This window comes from Cucurbita moschata, unplaced genomic scaffold (genome assembly GCF_002738365.1).
Source record: "Cucurbita moschata cultivar Rifu unplaced genomic scaffold, Cmos_1.0 Cmo_Scf00033, whole genome shotgun sequence".
In the NCBI taxonomy this organism is placed as follows: domain Eukaryota; kingdom Viridiplantae; phylum Streptophyta; class Magnoliopsida; order Cucurbitales; family Cucurbitaceae; genus Cucurbita; species Cucurbita moschata.
In genome coordinates this window covers 1224953-1231707 of record NW_019268549.1, presented here as the reverse complement: position 1 = coordinate 1231707, position 6755 = coordinate 1224953, and the positions used below count along the sequence as shown (strand labels likewise).

The window sequence follows — 6755 nt, the reverse complement described above, 5'->3', positions numbered from 1 at the left end:
AAAAAAAAAAAAAAAAAAAAAAAAAAAAAAAAAAAAAAAAAAAAAAAAAAAAAAAAAAAGGAAATGACAGCCGACTCCCAACATCCCATCCCTCATCTGAGACCCGCGGGAATAGAAGGTGGCTTGTCGTTTGAGGAAGAAAGGACTAGAACTTTGTCGGAAGGAGACTGAAACCCACGCTCGCCGGAGAAACTTGAGCTCTAGATCCACGGGTGTTCGGCAGTCGACTTCGGATGGATACAAACTGTAGAGGAAAGTCGAACGAAGGGAGAACGCCTGTTGTTTTTCGACGATCGGAGGAAAATCCTTGTCTGGTGTGTGAGAGGAAATCTTTTACGGGAAGAGAGAGGAAAGTCGCTGGAAGAAAATAAAACAATTGCAATTTGATTTGCTAAAAAAGGAGGTGATTTTCCAATGTCAACCGATTCACTTATTTAAACAATTAACTGTCCTAAAAATGTTGGAGAGTGACCGACTAAATCTGTGCATTTCTTTTGCAATCCATCCGTCATGTTTGTCAAATGGTCAAAGGAAAATATTTAATCAAACGTGTAAACCTAAATCAGGAAACCAACATGATCTAACATTCTCCTCCTAAAACCTGTGGTCAAACTAATTGAACGTGTAAGAGCTCCACCTCCGGTACCTCGGGAGGAAGTAGACGCCAGTCAGCTTGTGGTGCTTGCCCAACCTAAATGAGGAAACCAACATGCTTTTATCTAACATTCTCCTCCTAAAACCTGTGGTCAAACTAATTAAACGTGTAAGAGCTCCACCTCCGGTACCTCGGGATGAAGTAGACGCCGGTCAGCTTGTGGTGCTTGCCCCATCCGTCATGTTTGTCAAATGGTCAAAGGAAAATATTTAATCAAACGTGTAAACCTAAATCAAAATATTTAATCAAACGTGTAAACCTAAATCAGGAAACCAACATGCTTTTATTATCTAACATTCTCCTCCTAAAACTTGTGGTCAAACTAATTAAACGTGTAAGAGCTCCACCTCCGGTACCTCGGGATGAAGTAGACGCCGGTCAACTTGTGGTGCTTGCCCCATCCGTCATGTTTGTCAAATGGTCAAAGGAAAATATTTAATCAAACGTGTAAACGTAAATCAGGAAACCAACATGCTTTTATCTAACATTCTCCTCCTAAAACCTGTGGTCAAACTAAGTAAACGTGTAAGCCTCTTTCACCGATTTGAGCGAACACTCGCACTCGCGCTCCTTTTATCTAACATTCTCCTCCTAAAACTTGTGGTCTCGCACTCGCGCTCCTTTTATCTAACATTCTCCTCCTAAAACTTGTGGTCAAACTAAGTAAACGTGTAAGTCTCCTCCTCCAATTGAATTGGCTCCCCAGTCAGTCGGTGCCTTTGTTATGCAAAGCTGGAGCTCTTTCTCGGGTTCGACGCTCATTGGCTCCCCAGTCAGTCGGTGCCTTTGTTATGCAAAGCTGGAGCTCTTTCTCGGGTTCGACGCTCACCGAAGCAGTTATGTCGTCGTCGATTACCTCTGTGGATTTGGAATTGGAAGTATGCCAGTCACCATAAAAAGAACCGGCCGTCTCATTGTTCCTGAGCTTGTTGTTGTCAGCTATCGGCAATCTTTGCTCAGGTGAGCTCTCTTCCCCACACAGTACGAGCATTGGATTGACCCTCTTCCCACACCAACCCGACGGGAATCAAGCCCTCTTCCCACACCAACCCGACGGGTTTGAGCGAACACTCGCACTCGCGCTCCTTTTATCTAACATTCTCCTCCTAAAACTTGTGGTCTCGCACTCGCGCTCCTTTTATCTAACATTCTCCTCCTAAAACTTGTGGTCTTGCACTCGCGCTCCTTTTATCTAACATTCTCCTCCTAAAACTTGTGGTCAAACTAAGTAAATGTGTAAGTCTCCTCCTCCAATTGAATTGGCTCCTCAGTCGGTGCCTTTGTTATGCAAAGCTGGAGCTCTTTCTCGGGTTCGACGCTCACCGAAGCAGTTATGTCGTCGTCGATTACCTCTGTGGATTTGGAATTGGAAGTATGCCAGTCACCATAAAAAGAACCGGCCGTCTCATTGTTCCTGAGCTTGTTGTTGTCAGCTATCGGCAATCTTTGCTCAGGTGAGCTCTCTTCCCCACACAGTACGAGCATTGGATTGACCCTCTTCCCACACCAACCCGACGGGAATCAAGCCCTCTTCCCACACCAACCCGACGGGTTTGAGCGAACACTCGCACTCGCGCTCCTTTTATCTAACATTCTCCTCCTAAAACTTGTGGTCTCGCACTCGCGCTCCTTTTATCTAACATTCTCCTCCTAAAACTTGTGGTCTTGCACTCGCGCTCCTTTTATCTAACATTCTCCTCCTAAAACTTGTGGTCAAACTAAGTAAATGTGTAAGTCTCCTCCTCCAATTGAATTGGCTCCTCAGTCGGTGCCTTTGTTATGCAAAGCTGGAGCTCTTTCTCGGGTTCGACGCTCACCGAAGCAGTTATGTCGTCGTCGATTACCTCTGTGGATTTGGAATTGGAAGTATGCCAGCTCTCTTCCCCACACAGTACGAGCACTGGATTGGCCCTCTTCCCACACCAACCCGACGGGAATCAAGCCCTCTTCCCACACCAACCCGACGGGATTTGATTCCCTCCCAGGTGATTTGCGGAGGAGTGAGCAAGCCTGCTCGGGATGGACCCCCAATGATGTGTGTATTTTCGCGCTTTGTATTTTCTTCTACTCAAGCCTAAGACCTGTGTGTTATTAGGTCGATGCTCTAACCACTTAAGCTATTCAACTTGACTTTTGATAAGGTTGGCTCTTCCGTTGATATACCACCGATGGCTTCAATCGGGCTCTGATACCACTCATTGTTTTTTCGACGATCGGAGGGAAATCCTTTTCTGGTGTGAGAGGAAATCTTTGACGGGAAGAGAGAGGAAAGTTTTTGGAAGATAATAAAACGCGTAAAAATGACAGAGAGAGGGAGAGCTAATTGCAATTTGATTTGCCAAAAAGAAGGTGATTTTTCCTTATCAACAAATTCACTTATTTAAACAATTAACTATCTAAAAATGTCTGAGAGTGGCCAACTAAATCTGTGCCATTTCTTTTGAAATGGCCGCCTACAAAATTTGCAATCCATTTATTTTGAAATGGTCACCTACAAAATTTGCAATCCATTCAACGTGTTTGTCAAATGGTCAAAGAAAAATATTTAATCAAACGTGTAAACCTAAATCAGGAAACCAACAAACTTTTATCTAACGTCAAGGTACGTTCATGCGTTCTTGAGAGCTTCTACCGTTACATTCATCTGGCCTGATTTCAGTTGCTATATGTTTGCGGGAGGGTGATCTGCGAGATTTGAGGAGGATTGTGAGCGTGGAAAACGAATCAGAGGGCGAGCCGACGACGAGCATGTAGAGGTGAGTGAAAGAAAAAGGAGGGGGTCGGGGGATAATGAGGGTTCCATGTCTTGCGCAGGCCTTCGCCTCGCGTGGCCCAGCGCGGGCCTGCGTGATGGGCATGCGAATTGGGAAGCAGCCGGCCTGACCCAAGCAGGGGTCCACCCGACCCGACCCGACTTAATTGGGTCGGTTTGGCCCTTTCGATTTAATTCACCTGCTTTAACTCCAATCTTGGCACCATTTTCATGATATTCCTCATTTTGCATGTAGAGGAATTATCAAGGATTTTGACAAATTTTGGAACCCTTTGGAGATGCAAATCCGAACAGAAAGTGTCACGCTTTTCAAGTAGGTGGCTATTCCAAACCTTGGATTTAACTTTGCTCATAGTAGGCATGAAATTAGGGTATAAGAAGTATGTTTTAGAAGTTTGAGCATAGAATGAGTTGAGATGACACATGTTAAATGTGTTTATGTATGTTTGCTGAAACCTTACTGAAATGCGTATGCAACTACCTTATGAACTAAGATTCATGACTAGCTCTCCATGATTAGATCATTAAGTTATGGCTCTGTCACGCATGTTATAGTATTTGCAGTTATCTGGGGACGATTAGGGGTTTGCCAACTAACCCCTAACCGTAAACCTGACTCGATTGTCAGGGGTTCGCGTAACCATAGAACTGGTCATTTTATTGTTGATGGTACCTTGTGGGGATTTGTGGGAAGTTTGCCAGTTAACTTCCTATTAGTGAACCTGTCACGACTGACAGGGGTCCACATTGGTACATTAGAGTTGGTCGAGATTTATTGCTCATGCCTATGAGTTAGCAGTCATCCGAGGACGATTAGGGGTTCGCCAACTAACCTCTAATTGTAAACCTGACTCGATTGTTAAGGGGTCCGTGTAACTATAGAACTGGCCATTTTATTCTTGAGGAGGGTACCTTGTAGGGACTTGTGGGAAGTTTGCCGGTTAATTTCCTATTAGTGAACCTGTCACGAGTGATAGGGGTCCACATTGGTACATTAGAGTTGGTCGAGATTTATTGTTCATGCATATGAGTTAACGGCTATCCACGGACGATTAGGGGTTCACCAACTAACCTCTAATCGTGAACTTGACTCAATTGTCATAGGTCTGCGTAACTATAGAACTGGTCATTTTATTGTTGATGCTACTTTGCAGGGACTTATAGGAAGCTTGCCAGTTAGTTTCTTATAAGTGAACCTGTCACGAGTGACGGGGTCTACAGTGGTACACTTGAGAGTTGGTCGATTCCTAAAATGCATGAACTTTGAGTATCGAGGTCGCGCCTCGAGGTCCTTGAGATTTGATGATGAAGAAGAGAGAGTAATAGAGCCAATTAGCCTAGTGACCTAGAGAATGTAAGAGTATTTCGAGGGCTGGAGATCCAGTAGGACCATGAACCAAGAGAAACTAGAATGAAAAAATTTAGGGTATGGTATAGACAGAGCCTATACGAGGGGGACAAATCCCCAAAAGAGAATAGGATACCAAAGATGAACAAGATCAATAAGACATAACTAAGAAATACGAACTACCAGCAAGCTGCTTACTAAGTATATTTCATATACTCATTCCTGCTACAACTTTCTTTTCAAGTGGAGTTTGATGTAGCAGTCGAGGCAAAGGCACACGTGGGTTGTTGGCTATAGAGAATGCCGTCACATTTGAGTTTGTAGTCTTCTTTGTGCTTTGCCTTTTAATCCTGCATTTCATGTATTTTAAATCGTTTGATATCGTACCAATGTATTTTAGTGATCTCTTTCTCATCTCTCCGTAAAAGAAGAACTTTCATTACTATATAATTAAATTTTAAATTGCATGCATATGTTTGAATGTTGTAAAGTTTAAGTATTTTATTATACTTTTTCACTGTCACCCTTGGATTTGAAGTATTTTAAAAAAGGGTTTTTCATTTCTTATCAAATGGTCAAGAAGGGTTGTTCTTTCTCACTTGCTTAGTTTATTAGTTTAGAAGTAGGGTCGTTTTCTAGGGGCTTTCTTTATCCTTTGAGCTATATAAACAGTAGAGACTAAACTAATAATTAGAGATTAATTGATATTATAAATATTTATTAAAACAAAACCCTTTTAACGATTCATGTAACGTCAATAACTTTTAATCATACGCAAAGGCATAGAAACAGAAACAAACAAACTATGAGATACGTCTACCACGTCCATCGTCCCAATCACTCCTTCATTAACATAGCCACACCGAGTAGTTACATGCGCACACTTCGAAAGCAGTCACAGCAACCAAAGCACACGCAATGGCGCATGTGTAAACTTTCCTCTCCGCAATTCTGAACCTCCCATTGTTGAGTTCCCTCACCTGGAAACCGTAATTGAGCTCCAACCCACCATCTTCTTCATTTCTGGCCTCCAAGATAAGAGCGCGTTCCCTCAAAATCATGTTGAGCGCGTTGAGAGAGCGGAGCATCATACTCACATTCTCCAACAACATCAAAAGGTAAGAGAGCGGAACAAGAAAGACTCAAGCCCACAACCATCCACAAAGGAACACAGTTGTGGGAGGAAGAATTGTGAGAGACAGCAAAGAAAAAGCACCTCTCCCATATGATATACCCCAAAGCAATGTTGTGGGCTTTACTCTCCAACTCACAAACCCTTGCTTCTTCATCATTAGCAGCAGCACTCAACGCCTCAAAATTCCTGTCCATGGGCATGCCAGTTGGAAACCTTAATCTATTCGATTGGGGGAACATTTGGGCGTGTGATGGATTATATAGCTGAGAGAGTGAAGGAGGACAGCCCTGTTGCAATCACTTTCTCTCTTCTCTTAAACAAATGTGGACATGGGACTTTTTTTACTCTCTCCTCCAATTCATTCCATTATTTGATTATTTTAGTTCCAAATTTAATAAAAAGTTTGGAACATGTTTCCTTTCCATATGATTATAAAAACTAAATGTTTTTGAACGGTTAATAACGGTTAATTTAGATACGATCAAATTAGTCGATCGGTTGAATAATATAAATAAATAAGCCAGATCTTTCATAAATATTTTTTTTGAAGGGTTTAAACACAAATTTACTTTCATTCTTTCATTCCCCCTAAATTGATTTTGTGTTGAATGGATTGTTTAATGTTTCAAAAGGTTGAATATATATTTTAGGCTTCTATTAACATCATGTGACACTACAGTGAGCGTTGATATGTTGTTGCAAGAAGTTAAGTAGTGACACCAACCTAAGCTAATCAGTTAAGTGGCGTTATTATCAACATAATTATATTTGATGTTGACACGTGCCCCGTAGTTTTGCACGTGTCATATATATTGATATGTATGAATTTTTTATGGAACGATAT

At 42.0% G+C, this 6755-nt stretch overlaps 1 long non-coding RNA gene across 1 annotated transcript; it reads left to right on the top strand.

Annotated features, from left to right (window-relative positions):
- The first annotated feature begins 3318 nt into the window (after positions 1-3318).
- Positions 3319-5287, top strand: LOC111430359. Its single transcript, XR_002708319.1, has 3 exons — positions 3319-3411; positions 3666-3741; positions 5021-5287. It is a non-coding gene; the product is annotated as an uncharacterized LOC111430359 (long non-coding RNA).
- The last annotated feature ends 1468 nt before the right edge of the window (positions 5288-6755 follow it).